We start from the raw sequence: 23,139 nt of genomic DNA, 5'->3' as shown, positions 1-23,139 counted from the left end.
TGTCATTATATTAACAGAAGCAGAAAAGAAAGAGTATGCTATGTGTTGAATGCCCCCTCCAAATCTCATGTTGAAATTTAATTGCCATTGTAACAGTGTTGAGGGTCAGGACCTTTAGGAGGTGAGTAAGACAGACTAATGTCATTAATGTGGGAGTTTATTAGTTATCACAGGAGTGAGTTGTTGATAAAAAGAATAAGTTTGGCCCAATTTCCTCTCTGTCATGTGCTTTCTTGCCATATGATGTCTTCCATCATGAGATCACCCTTGTCAGATGCTAGTGTCATGACCTCAGACTTCTCAGCTTTTAGAACTGTGAGCCAAATAATTATGTCTGTTCTGTATTAATTATCCAATTTGTGGTATTCTTTTATAGCAGCAGAAAATTAACTAAGATTATAACTCTGAAAAGGCATTTGACAAAAGAATGGCTAGAAAATTCTCAAATTCTGGGAAATACATAAACCCACAGAGTCAAGAAGTATAGCAAACCCCAAACAGAAAGAAAAACAAAAACAATCAGTCTCTGGACACATTAAAACAGAACTGTTGGAGATTGAAGACAGGGAAAACTGTCTTGAAAGCATCCAGAGAAAATCACGTATTATCTATAAGGAAACAGGATTCAAATGACTGTGGAAGTCTAATCAGAAACCATGAAAACCCGAAGGAAATGGCACCCCTTTTCTAAAGCACTGAGAGAGCACAGAGAATTTTATATCCTGTATAAAAATACCCGCTCTAAAACGTTTGCTAAAAGGAAGTTCTCCAGAAAGAAGGCAAATGATACAACACTGCCATTGATATAAACACTGAACATCAGGAACGAAGGAAGAGGAAAAAAAGTGACAAACCTATGAGTAAATATAAGAAACGATTATTCTCTTGGGTTCTTTAAGACATGTTTGACAATTTAATGCAAAATTACAACATTATCTGATAGGGCTTCCAATGTATGTAGATATAATATATGACACAACAATAATGCAAAACTGGGAGAGTAAAACGACTTATATGGTTTTAAGATTTCTACATTCTATTTAAATCTATAAAATATTGATTCTAAGAAGAGTATAAAAAGATATGTATATTGAACAACTTTAGAACAACCTCTAAAAACAACTGTACAAAGAAATATCATCATCAGAACAATAGATAAATTTGAACTGAATGGTAAAAAATGTTCAAATAACCCAAAACAAAACAGAAAATGAAAAACAAAGGAAAACAGAAGAAACAAACAGAAAACAAAATATAAAATGAATGACATTAATTGAAATGTAACAATAATTACATTAAATGTAAATGGCATAAATATACCAATTAAAGACAGAGATTATCAGAATGGATTTTTTAAATGACCCAATTATACAGTTTTCAACAAATTTACTTCAAATATAATGAAAAAGGTAGGTTTGAAGAAAAGTACATGTGCTGCAAACTCTAATTATAATAAAGCTGGAATGGCTATATTAATATTGGACAAAGTAGATCTCAAAGTGAACAAAACTGCTAGTGATACAAGGTGCATCATATAATGTTAAAGAGTTAATCAGACAGTAATATATAATAATTCTAAATCTGTATGCCCTAACAACAGAGTTTCAAAATACATGGAGACATAAAAACTGACAGAACCAAAAGGTGAAATGGAAAAATCTACAATTATATTTGGAGATATCAACACCCTTTTCTCAGTAATAGACTAGTAGATAATTAGTAAAAACATAGAACTGAAAAAATTAGCTTCATAAAAAAGGGCACATGATCATTCAAAAACTTAATAGCATTTAAGAGATTATATTCCTTACCAAATTTTTAGCTCAACATGAGTAAGGTTTTTTTATATAGCCAACTACAGTTTTGGTGAGAGTAATGGTTAGTTCTCTAGAGAGAAATCGTATCAGCAGAGGCAGAAAGCTGAGAATGGGGGAGGTCAAATCTTTGTAAGATGGAAATTGAAAATAAAGTTATACAGAAATGAATTTCTGCTAATCTCACTGTGAAAGTGCAGTTTTCATACTTTTATGAAACAGGCTTGCTACTTTTTTTAAATATTTGTGTAATCCAAATGGTTTTGACTTCAGTTAAGTTGAATATTTGATTTAAATATTTGTTTTTAAACCCCATTAATCAATTCTTTAGAATGTTATATAAAAGGTAGGTGGTTTCTGCTTAGGAAAATAATCAAAAATCAGAAAGTGGCCATTTTAATAATGTGAAATGATTTCACAAACAGAAAACCAATATTTTCTTGTAAAATCAGTAAAGTGGTTGGTAGGTAGCTATAAAAATATGTATATTTTTACTACATATTAATCCTTAAAAGAAATCAGGTAATGAGTCTGAAATAAGTTTAATGTGTCCTTCTTGTTTCTATTTTAATTACACACACACACACATATACACACACACTCTTACAGATAGCAAAATATGCTAAATAGGAAGTAAACATGGTACTGTGGTATGGATTAATAAGAAAGTCCTACCTTAGATAGCATTATCTGAGAAAGTGTTTTTGACTTTAAGAAGGATTCGACTAAGCAGTGTGAGTTTAAGTGTTAGTGCCGGTGCCAGCATGCTTCAATGAGAACACTGAGAATAAGTGAAAGTTGAATTGTCACTGGTCTCTTCCAAGCTAAGATAAGGTTTGGGGCACCTAAAGTGCACTCAACTGCAAATACTGTTAGAGGCCACTCATCTTCCAAGGGAAGTATCAGAGGAACATAAAACTTCATTGACTTCTGGCTAGAACAACATCTTATGAAGCTAGGTAGACACCATGTTGCCCTAGGTGATACCAAGGAACAAAGGTAAACAAAGGTGTCTTCACTTGCAGTTGCCATTGCTGCTGACAAAGCTCATCTACCCACAGAGTGGTGAATAGTAATTCTAAAGGAACCTTCTTGTCTGCCAAGTAGAAGTCTGAAGTTCTGTGTCATCCCATACAATTATCCCATAAAGAGCAGTTGAACCCTGAGGTGAAGGATACTACTGCCCCTACGGTTACCTGAAAGTTGGAGATCAGGCTTTGAGCCCTTCACCAACTCAGGGTAAACCAGCACAATTAGCCCTCCTATAACTATGAAAGAATTCTGATAACTCCAGCTCCAGAGACCCTTAGACAAGTTACTAAATGGCAGTAGACAAAGACAGGATAGCTGCACCTTCAGCTGTATACCTGAACACTCTAGCTGAAAATCAGATATATCTATCCATGCACTAAGTGGTGGAGGATCAATATAAACAAAACACAGTTGTCTGAGTTCTGTTTACAGAGCACATACAAAATTGTCTTTCTTTTTCTCTCCACATTGTTTTGCATCATTCCTAACCACTGAATTGAATTCACTTGTTACTTGCACTATAGAAGACTATCGTGCAAGTCTTCTGATCTTGCTTTACTGACTTAGTAACAACCACTCTCTAAAGACTGACAAAAATCACACTGTTTCTTTTCACCCTGCCCAACACAAGTGGGCCAAGTTCTCATTATCTTAGCTCTAGTACTTAACCTTGAAATCGTCCACAGAGATGTCTTCCATGCAAGATATTTCTCACTATAAGGGAAAGTTAGGGCACTGGTAAGTCCTCATCTTCAAATAGAAATGATAGCTCCAAAGGGGAAAAGGAAAAACAACCATCATTCCATCACCTCTCTGACTCTGGCTTTCTAGGGAATCAGTTCTTCTGGGTAAAGTTAAACCAACCAACCAACAAACAAACAAAAATGGAGGTCGGGGGTATATTTTATTCTGTTTTGTTTTTAAAGAACTGACCTCTTTTCATAGATAGAGTGATGTAAGTGGAAAATAACCAGGAGAGGGTTTTAGTGAAAATGGACAAGGAAAAGGCAAATTTTGTGACATACTAGGTCTAATAATTGTTTAAATCTAAAGTTTGGTGCCAAATAGTGTTGGTTTTAATTAATAGATAGATCTGAAACACCCATATATCATGCTAAAGATTTAGTACTAAATGTGTTCTACTACTGAAAATAATACCAAGGTCTCTAACAACAAGATAAACACATGCTATATGGACAAAAGTATGTAAAAAATGCTAATCAAACTCAGCTCATAGGAGCAGGAGCTGAATGGAATGATCTTGTTCCCCCAAAATATACTTCCAATTCACTACTCAAGTTATTTTCCAATTGTCACTGGGACAACACAACAAAAGCAGGGGACAAACTTGAACCCTGGCCTTTTCAGTCAAACTAGTGGACAAATACTCAAGACAATAAACCATAAACAAGGAAGATGACAACAGAAAATCCCCCATATTCAGTTCACCCCTTTGTGACCAAACCCTGTTCTGCAGGTCTTCTGATGACTCAGACTTTAAGACAGCAAGGTAGACATCCTGGAAATAGGCCAATAACAATCTTCAACTAGGAAGATATACTGAAATCACTAGGGAAGCTTTTTTCAACATAACCTTTCCCTCCCTCAGCTGAGAATCATAGATTAGATTTAATTTGTATAATCACTTCGGTTTGAAGTAGGTGGATGACCTGAAGAAAATTAAGGTATAATGGCAGGCTTCCCATCAGCAAGTATGCTTCTACAAACATTCTGACAAGCTATATCTGGAAATATCCTGAGGATCCAAGAATCTTGGTTAACTTTATACAACTATGATAAATTGGGCACTACACCAAAAGGCTACTTGACTCTGCATTTTCCTCAATCAACAACATGTAAGGCAGAGGCCTAATATACCAAATCACCATAGAACAGCTTAAGGATGACTCACTTTGACAGGAAGAGCAAAGTGTTTCACTGTCATCTCAGTGAACCCTGTTCATATTGACATAATGCCACACGGTTCCTAACATGCAACAATGTACACTGTTCCAGCAACATAGAGGCAGATTTGAGCTTTTGGATCCAAATTTTGTGAGTGAGCTGGGCTAGAGTTTTCTGTCTCACTTCCCTCATTATCATGGCAACAGAGGTCAAAGGTGGCAGTTAGGCTTTATGCCTGGAGTGCTGGCATACAGGTCCACACCTCTTCCAAAACAAAATTTGGACAATAGTTACACATGAAAATTTTGGGCTCTGCTTAGGTTATAAGGAAACCAAATCATACTGCAGGCAACTCTTCAGTTATTTTCTCTTTTATCCTATCTTCACCAGGAAATTTAAAGAGCTCTAAAACAGTTTTTCTCAAACTGTAGGTCACAGTGTCAGTGCTCTTGAAATTAAGATAGTGGGCTGTAGACTTTAAAGAAAAGTTAGGATAAGATAAAATAGGATAGGATAAGCTAAGATAGGATGGGATGGGATGAGATACTAGAGGACAGAATGGAAAATGCAACACATAGGAAAGGTAAATATTGTCTTATGAAATTTTGTTTTAATTATATGACTGCATGTAGACAGTGTCATGATTTAAATGTATTTATCTCTGTGGATTATTAGGAAAATGTATGAAAACCACTGCCATAAAGAACATCTATCTTATTGCCCTAATAGCATTTCTCTACAGAAATACTATTGGCTTTGTGACTGGGCAAATCTCTTTTCTAAGTAATTTCAGCTATTCATGGCAGAATTTAACGTCATCTCTTTCCCCTATCCACTAAATTCCAGTAGTGCTTCCTTTTCATCGTGACAATCACATGCTTTAAATGCTACCTAGGAGGAGTTATCACTGTCTAGAGATAAATATGAATCCATAGACAAAAGGGTGCTAGCTCAACTCATATCTGATGAGAAGCAAGTGTTTCCAAGTATCCTTTTGTATCTAGAGTTTGTCCTCCAAGATGAATGGAGGTCAGCTTTGATAGCTCTTATCTGGGTTGTGTACACTGTTCCAGCTACTTATTCTGCAAATTAAGTCTTCCTTTCCTAGCACCCATCAATCTAATACTAAATTCATTAGCAAAATGAAATGAAAAGAACACAACATACATTGCTATTAATGGAATTCCATGCATGTCACTCCCCACACATTGTACTAAAAATGAACTCATCTCTATTTGAGTGTCTCTACACAAATATCTGTGTTTATTAATACATAGCATTTCAGAAGTGACATTTTCCTTAAAGCCGTAAAGACATTTGCTTTGTCAAGCTCCCTTTTCAGGGAAAAACTTCAGGAATTTTCACTGTCAATTTATGTTGATTATTTACTCTTTGGTGGATCTGCTATTCTGCAGACAAAATCCAATAAGGAGAAATCATGATTTCCGTCTAAAGAATTTATTTTGTAATATTTTTTCTTACTTCCTGTAACTTACTTTGTGTGACAGTAATAAACAGTTCATAATGCTCCATCTACTATCCTCATCCATAAAATCTAGGAACAGTTCAACATTTAAAAATTTTTTAATGAAGACAAAAATCAGCTGGTGACTTTCTACTGGAGCACAAAATTAACACTTGCACTGGAGTGGGTGAGGTTTTCTTACTAAGAGCAGAATACAATCTTTATCTTATGGATTTAAAAAACTTAGTTATCTTTCCCTAGCTTGAAATAATGGACATTTTGGGCTGGGCGTAGTGGCTCATGACTGTAATATCAGCATTTTGGGAGGCCAAGGTGGGCAGATCACTTGAGGTCTGGAGTTCGAGATCAGCCTGGCCAACATGGTGAAACCCCATCTCTACTAAAAATACAAAAAATTAGCCAGGGTGGCGGCACACACCTGTAATCCTAGTTACTCAGGAGGCTGAGGCAGGATAATCACTTGAACCTAGGAGGCGGAAGTTGCCATGAGCCGAGATTGCACCACTGCACTCCAGCCTGGAGTGAGACTCTGTCTCAAAAAAAAAAAAAAGGAAAGCTATAATAGGCATTTTGAAGACATCAGGAGAAAAAGAGAAATAGCTAGAATTCGTAAACTACCCAGAAGTGATAACACTGTACTTCGATTTTTCACATATAAATTTTCCTATTCCTGGATAGCATGGGACCAAACTATGTATAACCAAGTTTTAAGGTGACCAAAAATTAAAATTCATAAATACTCTGAATGTCTCAACTACTTTCCTTCCAGAAACCCAAGAAAAACTGAAGTGATTTCTCACTTCCCCTAATGAGCAATAATGACAATTAGAGATGAACAGCTAACCTTAAACACACTTAAAATAGTGTTTTTAAAACAGAATACCACACAGGTTGTTTAAGGCTTACCTTCAAACATTTCCTTCAATAAAATGTTAATAAACAAAAAAAAATTGACATAAGGGAAAAGAGAATCGGAATGAAGAATATCCTCCTTTACTTTTAAATGACAAAATGAACAAACATGAGAGAAAATACCATTTTTAAAATGAAAAGATCGCTCAAATGAGAGAAGGCAGATCACATAGTGGAATGTCTAAGGGGTAATCCAGGTGGATTGCCCACTGGAGTATTCAGTTAAAAAATACCCAAAGGAAAAAAGAAAAGACATTAGATATTGGGAAAGGTAAGTAAGTAAGTAAATAAATAAATAAGAAAAATGATGACAAATTTGCAAGGGACACCAACACCAAATGCGGTTTTTGTTTTGGTTGTTTTTGTCTATATACCAAAGAAAATCAGTCAGCTAGTAACAAGTAAGGAAATTCAAACAGTAGTTGTTGTAGGTCAAAAACAAAACATATATATCTACACACACCACACACACACACACGTCTCTATTTATATATACACACGCACACATATACACACACACTTGGAGACTCTCATGCCTCAAATATATTTTGAAGCATACAAATTTAGACGGTCTATATTTAAAACAATGGCAAATACAAAAGTCTTTCTTAATTAAAAAGCTAGCTGCAGATAAGTAACTAGCATCAAGCAGGTACCAATCAAAATAAAACTGTGCTCAGAAAGACTAACCTGTTCTTAAAATGGCCATTTTCACAAAGTACTGAAAGATTGGCAATGTGGCCAAATCTCCCCCAAAAAAGGGGGTTTAGAAGCAGCCCCTTTGTAACCAAAGGCAAACAGTGGGAATATGTATAAAACAGGAAGATCCACAAAAAGCTTTTGCCCTCTTGGTGAATTGAGTCTCTCTATCTAGGCTTCTTGTGGCATTAAATAAGCATCTGCAAATGCAGTAACTAGAATATATAATCTATTCAGATTTTCAAAAGGCTTTTGAGAAAGTTTCATAGCAAAAACTGTGCAAATAAATTTTGGGTAAACATGGAATTAGAAATACGTATTTTCACAAGCACAAAACTATGTTAGATATAGGAAGAAAATGTGAAGTGGAAATGATGAGAAAATGCTTTTATAAATTTTGACTGTGGAACTCAAAGTGTCAACTGTACATGTTTATATTTCACTATCCTTTTCAAATAGTAAAATATCAAACCACAGCATCATGGAATCCTAAAGAGCTGGGATGATTCCCTACGTACTACAGATTAAGAAACTGAGACACAGAGGATTAATAATTGCCCAAGGTTAAAGCATATAGACATAAAGAAGATTTTATAACACTTACAAATTTAAACAAAAAGTACCACATGAGCTCCCCTATGGGGATGTGTTGAGTATTATATTTCACTAGTGATAAAGAATACAAAACTGTTCACATAAATATGGCCTTTAAAACATGATCCCTAAACAAGAACCTTAAAAGAATTATAATACATTCCCTGAAAACATTTCAATGTGTTCTGATTAGAAAGATACCCAAAATTCTAGACATCGTCAGAAGTGCTTTGCATCCAGTCTTAGGGAGATCCAACATTTAATAGCTGGATATCAGAAAAAAATGCCTGCAAAGGACATAGTGAGGAAATGACAAGGAGCTTAGTAAGAAAATCAAGAAAGCATGATGCCATGAAAAATAAGGGAAGAAAGCATTGCAATAAGGAAAGAGTGGTCAGCAAGGTCAAATGCTCACTGAGGTCCCAGTGAGAGCTAATTTGGAGAAGTGATGGAGGTCTCTGAAGCAGACAAGGTGAACTGCTGAATGGATTGGTAAAGAAATGGAAATAGAGAGTAGAAACATTTCTTTGAAGAAATGTGAGTGTCCTTCTGCAGGTAAAAAAAAAACATACACATGATAACTGGTCAATCTCTGAAAGTGTGGGCCCAGTGGTTTTAAGAGGAGATTCAGTAGTACCCACCATCAAACTTTTTTTTTTAACCATAATTCCTAGTCAAATATGTCATAAGCCCAGGAAAAGGCTCTTGAAAGAACTTAGAACTATCCTCCTTTAGTACAAAAAATAAAAGGCATCTGGTTTGCAGTAGGGTTGCAGACCTTGCAAGACTTCTGCATTTTGGTTTAATCAGAGATTTTCCAGAAGTCTAAAAATAATTATTCATCTTTGAAAAAATAAGGGTACCATACAGCTAGCTAGCTCTGTAATCCAAGGAAAAATCAATTATCTTAAAAGATGCCTTATGAGGTCATTGTTTCACATGATAAAACAAGAACATTAGGAGGACAAGTCTCGGTTAGAAGTCTCAGATCACTCTAATTGTTCTAATTGATGAATCTTCTTCAAGGAAAAAAGTGGGCTCCATTTCTGTTTTTAAAAATCTAGAGTATCTGTAATAGTGCAACTAATGACAACCTTCCCGTTGTTCTTGCCTAAGAGGAAACCCTATAATAAGAGCTTCCCAAAATGTCAAATAATACTTGTCTCATAACAGGGCTTCTTTGTTCATTCACCATGTCTCTTTTGATATGCACAGATAATAAAAGTTCATGTAAAACTAAAGGTAATATAGAGCAGAAGCCAACACTAATTCTGTATAAATATGTCTGATTAATAAGAATGCCATTGTTATGGTTATTTCGTAATATCACGATTGTTACAAGAACAGAGGATAGAAGTAATCTTACTCTTACTGTTTTCGTTCATCCTCTGTCATCCAACCAGTTTGCAAATTTCTGTTCAATGGGAAAATGAAGGATAGATTTTTGTCCATTAATTATTTCTGCTGCATAAGTTAATCTCATAAATTGTGAAATGAGCATTAGATTCAGGGAAAAATTAGGGGTTTTATTTTAAAACTGAACTCCACATCCACTACAAAAATGAACACATGCTCCAGGCTTACTTTCTATGCTCCCTTTTCCACATGCACAATTGCTATATTCCTCTGGTGCTCATGAGCACATGAAAGATAATATTTGGCATGATAGCACTAAAATCTAGGTAAGAGCCTAGTATATTATACCTAAATTGTGGTTTAATACAACAACCATACACAAGACTGTATATGGGATTTGGTCCCAAACATTAGAACCCCACCCTGGTGAAGTAATAAGAAACCCCACCCAGATGTGTGTATCTGGTCCCTTATTGGAAAGGAAATAGAAAACAAGTAATAAGATAACAGTGTATACTCACTGCAGATGGACAGCCTGATAGATTTTAAAGAAAATTCTAAGGCTGGTAGATAAGTTTGTATTGTCATTATTTTGCTTTTCTCTTTAAATTCTTATCTCCTAGATCCTGGTATTCCCCCTTGGGGCAGCAGTATAATATAAAAGTTTAACAGTCCATCTTAAATTTAGCTGACATTTTTATATCCTTCAAAACATACTTTTTAGATTCCACCCAAGAAGGAGATTATTAAATAGTAGCAGGAGACCAGTTAGTGGACCATTTTGACTGAACAAAAAACAGCACTGTGCCTTCTTTGTTGACAAGCCAAAAAACATTTATATAGTCATTATAATCAATTTCATAAATAAAAGGCTATTAATGACTGAGAAAAAAAGGGAAAAATTATATTTCTTCCAAGTCTCTTCATCCTCTCTTAAACTCCATATTAGTTTAAGAAAGTGGAGGAAGCAATGCATGAAAAAGAGTGTACTTAGTTGAGCTGGAGTCTCTTGTGAAACAGGTTCTGTCAGTCAGAAGGCAAGGGTACATTTCTGTAATTATTTAAGCCTATTTTTTTGTAGTAATTAGCCAGAGCTCCATTTTGCTGGAGCTGGCATCACTCACAGCTCACTATTTTTTTTTTCAATTTAGACTTTTCGTTCCTTTTTATAAAATAAATTTACATATTTTCAGTCTCTCAATCCCTTCTATGTTTTATTTATGAATATAGCCCTTCTTGATGGTAACTCTAATGTGAAAGAGGTAGTAATTAATGTCCCAATCTGCTAGGTTAATCCCTTTCCACACTCTCTATAGAGAAGTTTAAGGTAAGTAACAGTTTACAGTCAATATTAGGTTTAATTATGCTTAATGAGAGTTGGTGTCTCTGTTTACTAACTGCATTTAGGTGTGTGGATCCTAGATGAATTTTCCCTTGGCCTCATTCTGATTTGTTAATAGTGCCACTGTGTACTGTATACTCAGTGCTTAAATCTATAAAGCTGCTTCTGGAGAACAAAGCAAGTAAGGCACCTGTTTCAGTAGAAACATTATTAAACAAATGAGTGCAGTTTTACCGCAACCACATCTTTCTTTGGGAAGGGTGCTATTATTTTATAATGCTTTCCAAACAGATTCATGTAAAAGGCTAATTGCTGCCTAAATTCAAGATCCTAGGTTAAGTCTATACATATTAAAAAAATGTTTCAAACTAAGTACAATAATCAATGATGAGTATTTTAAAACTATGGAGTATTAAACACTTCTAAGACTTTCTGTATTAATCCTTCAATGTTTTCATTCCAAGTACTATAACTGAAAACTACTTTGACAAGTAGTGTTTTTTTTTTGCCTTGAAAATGTCTTTTGTCTTAAAATTATATTTAATTTTGCTGTGTATAAGATAAAACTTTTGTTTCCTTACTGAAACTATAGAAATAAGCATCAAACTCAAACACCCTGGCCTCAAGGAAATCAGAGAGTAAGCCGAGGGAAATTTAGCAAACAGATTTTTAAAGAACCCCTTTTTGCTATATTTCTGTTATGGATAAATTCTGTATACAACTGACAGTGTAGTTTCTTTAAGTCCATTCATAGGCTAAACAATTTAGTAAACATTTATTCAGTACATACTTTGAGTTAAGCACAAAAATGAACATGACATACTCCCTTCTCTCAAGAAGTTTACCATCTAGAAAGGAGCCAGGCATGAGTTAAAAACTTTAATAGGCTGGGTGCAGTGGCTTACACCTGTAATCTCAGTATTTTGGGAGGCCAAGGTGGGTGGATCACCTAAGGTCAGGAGTTCAAAACCAGCGTAGTCAACATGGTGCAACCCCATCTCTACCAAAAATACAAAAATTAGCCAGGTGTGGTGGCGCACGCCTGTAATTCCAGCTACTTGAGAACCTGAGGCAGGAGAATTGCTTGAACCCAGGAGGCAGAAGTTGCAAGGAACCGAGATTAGGCCACTGCACTCCAGCCTGGGCAACAGAGTGCGACTCTGTCTCAAAAAGCAAACAAACAAAACACAAAAACACTATGCTACAATATGGTAGATCATACTCATGTATTAAGGAGATACAGAAAAGATCAGTTGATCTGTAGAGGATAAATAAGGCCTCTGCTGGTGAAATAGCAGTTTTTTCTGGGTCATGTGCAGACTATAGTAGGCTAAATGAACAGTAAGAGCAAAGGCAGAAAGCATGGCAGCCACAGTGTATTTAAAAGACAGCAAACAGTGAAGTGTGTATGGAAAGAACTATGTGCCTGGGTGGAGGAGGTGGGGGTGATGGGAAGAGAGATGGGAGTTTAGAAGTTAGGGGTTCAAAGAGTGGACTGAGACCGAATTAAGAATTTTCAGTGTCATCTTGTGTTAGCTTTTATGTAATATGAGGGATAGGAAAAGGTAAAGAGGTATCACTACTAAACAAGGATAAGGTCTGAATGAATTCCTTCAAATTAAACTGAATTCTTGTAAGCTTACTGATCTTTGAAAAACATTTTCAAATTTCAACCTCCCATAATGTAATTTGGAAGCCCTTGCATTTAGATCAAATAATTAGTTTGTGCCATGGGGAAAAAAATTCCCAAAATGTGTCTATCTGAAAGATGGGATGATAACGTATTAATGGAAGCTAGTAGAAAGAGAAGCTGTTAGGTTTATACCCCAGGGAATCCTGAGAAATCTGCAAATAATAAAATGTACTTCATGACATAAAAATCTGCTTATAATTAATTTCAGAAATTTTCTGCCTTTTGAAAATTCTCCCTTAGTTAATATATCATGACATTGTTTTTGCTTTTTAAATTTTAATTGACAAGTAAAAGTTGTATATGTTTATGATATACGACATGCTATTTTAACACATGCATTACTCCACGTATTTTTGTAGTGAGAAGACTTAAGGTATACTCTCATAGCAATTTTTAAGTATAGAGTACATTTTTATTTACATGATATACAATGTATTTCTTCAACTTATTCCTCCTAAGTGAAATTTTGTACTCCTTGACCAGCAGCTCCCTGGTCTTCCATCCCAGCCTCTGGTAATCACCATTCTACTCTCCATTTCTATGAGCTTGACTTTTTTAGATTCCACATATAAGTGAGATCATGCAGCATTTGTCTTTCTGTACCTGGCTTATTTTACTTAACGTCCTCCAGGTTTATCCATGTTGTCACAAACAACAGCATTTTCTTTTTTAAAGATGACTTACATTTCATCATGTTTATGTATATTATCCATTCCTTCACTGATGGTTACATGATAATATCCATTCTGACAGGTGTGAGGTGATACTCACTGTGGTTTTAATTTGCATTTCTCCGATGATTAGTGATGTTGAGCATTTTTTCATATACCCATTGACCATTTGTATATCTTCTTTTGAAGTATGTCTATTCAGGCCCTTTGCCTATTTTTCAATTGGGTTATTTGTTTCCTTACTATTGCGTTGTTTGAGTTCCTTATATATTTTGGATATTAACCCCTTATCAGCTATATATTTTGAAAACATATTCTTCCATTCCTTAGGTTGTGTCTTTACTCGGTTAATCATTTGCTTTTACTTTTGCTTTTAGAAAAATTAAAAAAAAAGAGGCAAACATTTCCTTAAAATCCATAATTTTAAAAGAAAAGTTTTAAATCCATAGTTTTAAAAGAAAAGAATGCCATCCAAACTACATAATCAGAAAGACTTTCTAAAGCTTAGATCCTGTTTTTATAGTATTTTAGAAATGTCTAAACACATGGCCTATGATAAATACTTGCCTCTTTTTGGAACATCAATTACTTCTTTGTAACAGTAAACAGTATACTGATTTCCTTTTAAGGCATAATCTCTTTCCCTTCCGGTATAGTATTGGTGAAATGGTAACTCCAGGTTCAAAGATAAACATGGGGAAATCAGGTAGATAAAAATAGAGAACATGCCAAAAAAAAAAAAAAAAAAAAAAAAAGAAGCACACGAGGTGAATGAAGAAAAACGTAGCAAATTTATCAGAAAGATTGAAATTGTTTAAAAAAGTTTCAATATTTTCTAAATATGGTGAACATTTCTCCAGTTTAAATAATCATCAGTTTTTAAACACTTTCTATGTGTTAGGCATTAAATTCATCAATTTATTAATAATATCTCCAATCCTAATTATAACCCCAATAGATAGATGTTATTTTTTCCATTTTCTTTTATCGGTGTGTAGGCTTAAACCCAGAGAACTAAAGTAATTTGCCCAACTTTCAGTAAATAGTTCAGCCAAGACTGAATCTCAAATCCAATGGAAAATAAAATGGTATTTCCAGTATAGGAAGTACAAAACATATACCTATCAATAAGGAATTCCAAAATTACATCAGTCTGTTAAAAACATAAGCCACTCAAAGCTCTAGAGTCAACTAAGGTAGTAACATAATTCTGAAATTAGAATGAAAATGTTTACATAAAGTTAAATATTTTGTAAATATCTTTAAAAAGTACACTCAGACATCCTGGAAAAATATTTTCATGGGAAACATTTTAGGATAATACTATCTATTCTGTAAGAAAAGAGTCACTTTCCTGAAGAGTTCTTTGCTTTCAGTGCTGTTGCCTAAATTAACTTTCTGTTATGAAACACATCACGCTAGTTTTAACCTAGAGAATAATTTGAACAAAACCAAGTTAACCATTTCCAAAATACTTAAAATACAAAGAGGTGGTTGTGTACCTTTAAGATAATTATTCAGATGTTTTTAAGCATTCATCTCTCCATAGTATTTTAGATTTAATTTTGTGAATTTAGCAACAGAGAACACAGTTTAGCACAAAATGAGAAAACCTGTTCAGAAGTGAAGAAATCATCAAAATATTAATAGATTTTATTAAATAGCAGCAGAAAACGATATACTTGGTGTTATTTTCAGCTATATAAATATCTTATTTTTAGCCAATAAAAAACATACTAAATTCCTCCATTTCAAATACTGATGATATCAGCAAAGTGTTCACACATCTGGATATCTTTCTGTGTTTACCTAAACTGACCTTTCTGGTATGTACTGTACTTTCTATCTCAGTACCTTCAGTGTACATTTGCAAAAACTACTTGAACAGTTTACATTTTCCCACACCATGCTACTTCAAATGGTCTTCAAGACTTTCAAATTACTGTCAGACACTGGGCATTTTGTAGGCACATACTTTTGCATTCCTGCTCAAGGGCAAAAAAAGGGAAAAGCCTAGATTCAAATGGTTATAAAGTCTCTTTCACCCTGATAAATACATTTAAAAAGTTGATCTCTGCTGGGCACAGTGGCTCACGCCTGTAATCTCAGCACTTTGGGAGGCCGAAGTGGGCCGATCACCCAAGGTCAGGAGTTTAAGACCAGCCTGGCCAACATGGTGAAACTACGTCTCTACTAAAAATACAAAAATTAGCCGGGCGTGGTGGCAGGCACTTATAATCCTAGCTACTCAGGACGCTGAGGCACGAGAATGCCTTGAACCCAGGAGGCGGAGGTTGCAGTGAGCCAAGATCACGCCATTGCACTCCAGTCTAGGTGACAGAGTGAGACTGTCTCAAAAAGAAAAAAAAAAAAAAAGTTGATCTCATTCTGATGCTAGAGTTGTATAAAATAAGTAAGAGCTTATGGTAACTCACAAGATATTATATAAAAATCTTTATATGTATGTATACCAATGTACTATGCATAAACACATTTGAATGTAGCATGCATATACATGCTATCTATTTAGTATATTTGAATGTATGTATTACAATAGATACATATGCATTTACATTTCCACATTTATTCTGAAAACTTACAGAGAAAATACTTAAACTGTTTTCAAAATACAAATTCTAAATGAAATAAAATGTTCTTTAAAAACTGTAATTAATGGCTGTTATGTCAAACTGTGAACCAAAAGGTCAAACCTTATAATTTACAGTTTGAGAGGTCATAGCTCAAATTATAACTTTAAAAAACTGATTATTTGTAAGTAATTTGACAAATGCATCTAATATAAACTGAATGCATATAAAATATTTTTGAGAGTAAAAAGAATGTATGTCCAAGTGGACAGCTGATGGAGGAAATGTCTTTTACTGAACAAGGCTGAAGTCCAGCATAATGACTTGGAATGCCTTTGAATGAGCATGCAGGCTGGAAGGCCAAACAGTACACACATCCAAAAGGGAGCATAATGAACAATCTCATCAGAAGACAAAAATACTCCACATACACTTCCAATGAGAAAAAAAAGAAACACACTTCCATCACCTCCTCTTTTTTCGTCATTACTATACCCCAATTCACGAATGAACTCTGGGCTATTGATAAATAATCATCAAAAGAAATGATTTTTATAATTTAAAAATACTAGAAATTTCTACAATATTTCAATCTGGGATTTTCAAATGTCTATGGAGATCTTCTATATCATATAAAGTAAGCCAGGTTTACAAAACTGTTTACAACTTATCTTGCATGCAAATATTACCACATCTAGCTTCACCTCAAAGCCACCTGCTCCTTAAAACATAATCTGAAATAGTTTGGCCTCTCCACAATTTTTAAAGTAATCCACTATTAAGAAGGCAGATCATTGAAGATAATTTTCTCCACTGTAGACTCAGTTCCCTAACCCAAGCTAGAATTGAGAAGATTAGCAAAATAAGTCATTTTTTAACACATCTATGTCACTAATATTTATTTATGTGCTTATTATATCTCCCTATTAGACTATAAGCTCCACAAGGATATAGACTAAGTCTCTCTTGTTCAAGTTATCTATAACATCTACAATGTTTCTGGCACAGAGCTGACATTCCATAAATATTTGCTGGAAAATGGAAAGAAGGGATTGACAGAAGAAATGAGGGAGGCCTGAAGTTAGCTAATCTCCTCTGGTATTATTTGTGCAATTGTGGAGAGAAAAATCCCTAAAAATGTACAGTGCATTTAATCAATGTACCCATCCAACAATTCATTGATACATCTATCCTTGAAACCAAAAAAATTTAAAATGGCTTCCAAAAGTACACAATTATAGAATAAAATAAATTAAAACAGATGAAAAATGAAAGGGATACAAAGTATAGTGGGGAACAGGATATTTCCATATGTATACCGGTAAAGTCAGCTAAATCACTGGAAAGAGAAGGAATTTGCTTTTTAATTTCTCCAATTTAACCTTATTATAACTACTTTTATAATAGTGTTATAAACACTAAGCAAATATTTACTAGTTCCTTGTCTAACCATTACTATGGCAAATACTCTATAACCAGGTACCTTATATCATAAGCCAGGCAATCTGTTGGATGAGACAAATACTCAGTTATAAGAAAGTGTAATATGTATGTTATAACAGTAAAATTTTAGATTTTTGTAGGAGAGAAAAGTAGCATTCTCTGAACCAGCAGAAATATTTACATGGTAACTGCTGAACTATGATCCCAATACTTCATGTACCAAGAGATTTTTCTGATACATGTAAATATGCATAGTTCTTGATACACAGGGAAATATATGGTCTCAAATGTTACCAGTACAAATGAGACTTGCACATGTAAATCACAATATGATAAGAAAACACATTTGAAAAGCATTTTCTTGTAAGCGAAAGCTTAACTCTGATTCCACTTAGCATGGTAAGTGTTTCTGTCATTCCGTGGGGCCAGCCCACACATACTGGGCTCTTGATAGGTCCTGGGCTCGACCATCTGGCCCTTTGTGTACTTAATTCTTTTTTAATACTGACGAGTGTATTAGTAACACTTCCTTGATCACTGGTAAATATACAGCCACCATACAACTAAGATTTTCCTTAATTCTGAAATTCACTAATTAGTTGTGGGTACGGGTTAGTATTACAAAGGTATGTTGAGTGGTACTACAATGAGTAATCTAATTCCCAAAAAGAAGTGTGTTAATTTACTTCCCACTTCATTAGAGGAATAAAAAACATCTTATCATCACTAAAGGATACAAAAAGAGACTTGGGTATTTTAGGGAATGGTAGACAGGGAGAAAGCATGAATGCAGCATTGAGGCAAGAAACACAAATCACCTATATATCTTGGACAATGTTCATGCTTTTTCTTAATACCTTCTGATTGCTTCATTTATTAGTGTGTTTCATGAAAACATTTTATTCAATTTAAAACAGGTTTCCAAAGAAAGCAAATAAGGTAAATGATTCCTATTTTCAAAAACTTACCATTCTACTGGTACTTAAGTTATGCATTAGCCAACTCTGGAAGCTGCATTAATCTTTTCAAGCCAATAAGGTCTCAATCAATTACTTGAGATAGCAGAATAAAATACAGGCTTAAAAGAGAGAATGCAGCCGGGCGTGGTGGCTCAAGCCTGTAATCCCAGCGCTTTGGGAGGCCGAGGTGGGCGGATCACAAGGTCAGGAGATCGAGACCATCCTGGCTAACACGGTGAAACCCTGTCTCTACTAAAAATACAAAAAACTAGCCGGGTGTGGTGGCAGGCACCTACAGTCCCAGCTACTTGGGAGGCTGAGGCAGGAGAATGGCGTGAACCCGGGAGGCGAAGTTTGCAGTGAGCCGAGATCATGCCACCGCACTCCAACCTGAGCGACAGAGCGAGACTCCGTCTCAAAAAAAAACAAAGATAATGCAATTTCCAAAGGTGCTACCAAGTCATTTAGAGAGAATACATGGTACAAGTATCAAAACTGGGAATTTATATATTTTAAGCCTTCCATAAAATATATTTACTTTTTTTCTTTTGTTGGATGAGAGATATTCTAATGCTGTTTATTTTTCCAGAAGATTCAGATTATTCAAAGTGTATCAGCTGATTGTTATGTGTGTTAATTCAAGCATTGAGTTTAAATAATCTTAACTCCCTAAAACTAAAGATTCTGTGTAAGGTTAGGCCAGTTGCCCTCATTCTAGAATCAAACCATGTAAGACCAGACAAAGGTCTCTTAGAGATTTTGGGGGGGTCCAGTCTTTCTCCTTTGTCCATAGACATGTTAGGGAAAGGACAACATTTCCTTATAGTACTTACCCCAAATAACTAAAATCTCAATTGAAAATGTATAGAAGTGGGGACTGTAGAATAGGTGTTAATAATTCCTTAATCAAACCTTGTAACTAATGAAAAAACACTAGTTTATATGCAGAAGTAAACTGATGAAAGGATGAACAGAATAAACAAGGAGGAAAAGACACATTTTTAAATATGTAATTTAGAAACTGTCAAAAAAAAGTGGGACATGTCTTATTTAACTGGTGTATGAGAAGAATGGATGCTTTTACAGCCACATAAATGCAAGTACAAAAAGGTAATAGGAGCTTTGTGTTACAGTGGAACTTAAACTCCTCTGGGCAGTGATCAGCTAAGATGGAACAGAGACAGTTACAATGCAATGATTAACTAGTGGACAAAGCTATTATTCATGGCAGGTATGTAAGCAATTGGAGCAGCAATGTTGGAGACCTCTTCTCATCAAGCAGCTTTGCCAGTACAGACTGGATGCCTGGAACCAGGAAAGACACAAAAACAATAAAACCTAGAGCCAGCTAAGGGAGATTCAATGCAATCCATCTCCAAATTTTAAATATTACTGGAAATCTACACTGAAGAATGTTTTCCCTTGGGCTTGGCATACATTGTAGTTATAGAATGTTGACCAACACTTACCTCTGTTTATCTTACTATGCAAAGCAATATGCTTAAAATACCTACTTGGAAATTCTCATTATATTACAGAAAAAGGAGATTCTAACATTAGTTGGCAAAACTTTTTGTTGATAGGTATGACCATCAGGTCATTACATGAACAGATGGTTAAAGTGAGTCCATTTCATTGACAGTACATATTGTGGATCTTTTTATTCTGAACAACCAAACAAAACAAACACACAAGAGGTCATTGTGCCCTCCCTCATTTGGTTGGCAGCTTTATCTGTAAAATATGAAAATAAAAAACTAACATGGACTACAATCCTGCATGTACCATTGGTACCTGCATAGCACCATTTCTGCATAATATTTAATCAAATATTTTATTCATATTCAGAAATCCTGATATTTGTGAAGATGAAAAAACACATGAGATATTTTTAACTTTCAACTTCATGATCTCCAGTAAAAGTAGAAAAATAATTGTATTTCATATTATTTGGTTTTTTGAGCTAGCCAGAAAACTAATAGTATACAAGAAAAAAAGGAAGTTACCACTCTTTATTTGTCTTCAGGTCTTTTAATGTAATCTCAGGAAAAAAATATATTGAACAAAAAAGGAAATTATCATGTTAAAATCTATTCCACTTTGAAAGGCTATATTCTCTCTCCCTCTCAGATAATTTTAAATATAAAAGCTGAAATGTTTATAACCAAATAAATCATCTAGCAGATATCCAATCACCAAACATTAATTTTGCACCATGAGGTTTCTTTAATCTCTCTCTTTCTCTCTCTCATAGACACACACACATACAAACACATACACACACACACATTCACACACACAGGTTGCTAACTTGATTCTTAGTATGGTAACTTAATCTCTATAACCACTCCAAAATATACTTTACCTTGATTTTGTGAATAAAAATAAATAATCTTATGGGGCAAGGCAGGGATAAAAATTAGAAGTATATTTCTAACTATAAGAGCTAATAATAAAAAGAACAGCACTGAAAATTATATTGCTAAAATGTATCTGTACATGTGGCTGTGAAAACTTAGGTGCAAAGAGAATTCTAGTTAACTACCTTCAGAAAGAGCTAATGAAACATAAGGTTTAAGAGTACATCTTTAGTACTTCTGTACCTTAAAATACTGCCGAGTATTAATTTTTCATCAAGTTGTCATTTTCTCTGACATTTGGTTTTATTAATCAAGGCATTTATCATTAATTTGTAGAAAATATCGTAATTAAGCCAAATAAAATAAAATCCTTAAAAGGTTAAAATTAGAAAGCAGGTGAATTAGAACTTTGACATTACCCTATTGACATACAGGAGCTTTATGGAAGTATGAGAACGAAGTTTTTTTCAGTGAGTTTGGTGCCTTGATCTTGGGGTTGGCTGGTTTTTAAAAAATGTTATAAAGATTTGATTTAAAGCTCTCTGACAGTTTTGACATTCAGGTGAAAGTACTGCTGCTGCATTTGGAACAATTTGCATATCCCACTGCTAAACGGAATGTTTGAGGTGTGCACTGGTGTAAAGAAATTAAAAACAAGCTATCACACATGCTTAAGTGTATGTATTCACAGAACTGATGGTTGGATCGCACCACCCCATCCCCCTCCAATGTAATCTGTGATTTACTCTTCTATAATAAATTACCCTACCATGTTAGTCTCTCTGGAAAATCTAACCATGCATGTAAGAAGCAAAGTAATTACAGCCCCCTCTTGTCTAAGAAGCCTCCTTCAATCCCTATGAGCTCTTTATACACAATGCAGCCACACGAGTCTATTGTAAACTTCTTGCCTGAAATTCTGGACTTCTGACTATCAGCAGCCACTAAACATCATCTGAACAGTTTCGTTGTCCCCAACAAATACAATTTTATTTCTTATAGTTAGTTGTAAAGCTCTTCCTCAGGAGAAATTGTTACTGACATTTTGACTTTAAGCCATTTGTCTATTTAACGAAAGAACACAGTTTAAAATTTGAGTTCCATATCAGTAAAAAAAAAAAAAAAAAAAAAAAGGAGGACAGAGGGACATAATACATAATGAAATAGAATGAAGAAGAGTTATAGCAATACTTAATTAGACTGAAATATTCAGAAAGAGTATAAAATTTCTACATCTTTTACTTACAATTTCGTATTATTTTTAGGTATACATAGAAAAAGATATTTAATGTGCTTAAGGACAATAAAAGAAAAACAATAAAATAAAAGAAAATTTGAGGTAGCAAATCCAAGACCTTAAATATCATAAGACAATTAAAGAAGATAAAGCCCATTCAGGAAAATATTATTGGACATTACCTTCAGCCTTCAGAGTCCCAAAGGCAATTCTTGACACTTCTTTTTATTTGTCTGTAGAAAAAAGAATACTTAAAATTGAAATCTTCCAAGGAAAACATTTGCATTTCTATAATATCTTTATGACTCACATAGCTGAGTTTGTGTATGCCAACTAATATCTAGTTTTAAAAAGAAAACTGAAAGCTAACACATTCATATGTGTACAGGTACTCAGTAAAACATGGCCCAAATATACACTGCATATACATTTTTGAGAAGGGATAGCATGGTGCTTGCTATAGTATCATAAGAATTTATCTTAACTCATAAGGATATTTGCATTTTTATTTTCATATTTTCTTTTAAGAAAAGTAAATCCCAAATTGCTTTTAACCTATTTACTTGCTCATTCTTATTAACAGAGAGTTTGCCAAGATCTATGATGTATAATGTACTGGTCATCACTGGTGAGTTTAAAAGTATGCAAAGATAAAACACAAGCCCTATTCTCAAAATAGTAGGTAAGGTTAAGAGACATTTGCATAAACACAGATAACCCAAAGAAAATAAAAAGAAAATGGGTGGAAAGAAATAAAGATGCAAAGGGTAACATGTTCAGTACAGTTTAGTACCCAAGGCATTGACATTAAAATGTGACTTAATATTCCCCATCTTAGCAGAAAGGCTAATAGTAGGGTCCTACTCCTATTTAGATGCAAGGATGCCAAACAAATGGATGGGTTGCTTTTAAATTTCTTTAGTATAGAATTGAAGCTGGACAGGGAACAGGCAGGTTGAGGTTACTTTAAAGCCAATTTGGTGACTTTGACTATCGAAAGACTAAAAACAGCTCCCCTATTAAAAACTGAATTCGATGTTGTGTTCCC

At 34.4% G+C, this 23,139-nt stretch overlaps 1 protein-coding gene across 41 annotated transcripts in view; it reads right to left on the bottom strand.

The window, feature by feature from the left end:
* ZBTB20 (zinc finger and BTB domain containing 20) overlaps positions 1–23,139 on the bottom strand; it is an 813,376-nt gene that overhangs the window by 619,557 nt on the left and 170,680 nt on the right. For 28 of the 41 annotated variants that reach the window (XM_074033403.1, XM_074033406.1, XM_074033411.1 and 25 more), the window contains one exon: positions 22,274–22,324. The gene's annotated coding sequence lies outside the window, so the exon portion shown is untranslated. Of the gene's footprint in view, positions 1–6,655; positions 6,767–22,273; positions 22,325–23,139 lie in introns of all 41 variants that reach the window. The other 13 variants (XM_074033407.1, XM_074033433.1, XM_074033414.1 and 10 more) reach the window with 1 other exon arrangement.

This window comes from Macaca fascicularis, chromosome 2, assembly GCF_037993035.2.
Source record: "Macaca fascicularis isolate 582-1 chromosome 2, T2T-MFA8v1.1".
In the NCBI taxonomy this organism is placed as follows: domain Eukaryota; kingdom Metazoa; phylum Chordata; class Mammalia; order Primates; family Cercopithecidae; genus Macaca; species Macaca fascicularis.
This window is presented reverse-complemented; position numbering and strand designations above follow the sequence as displayed.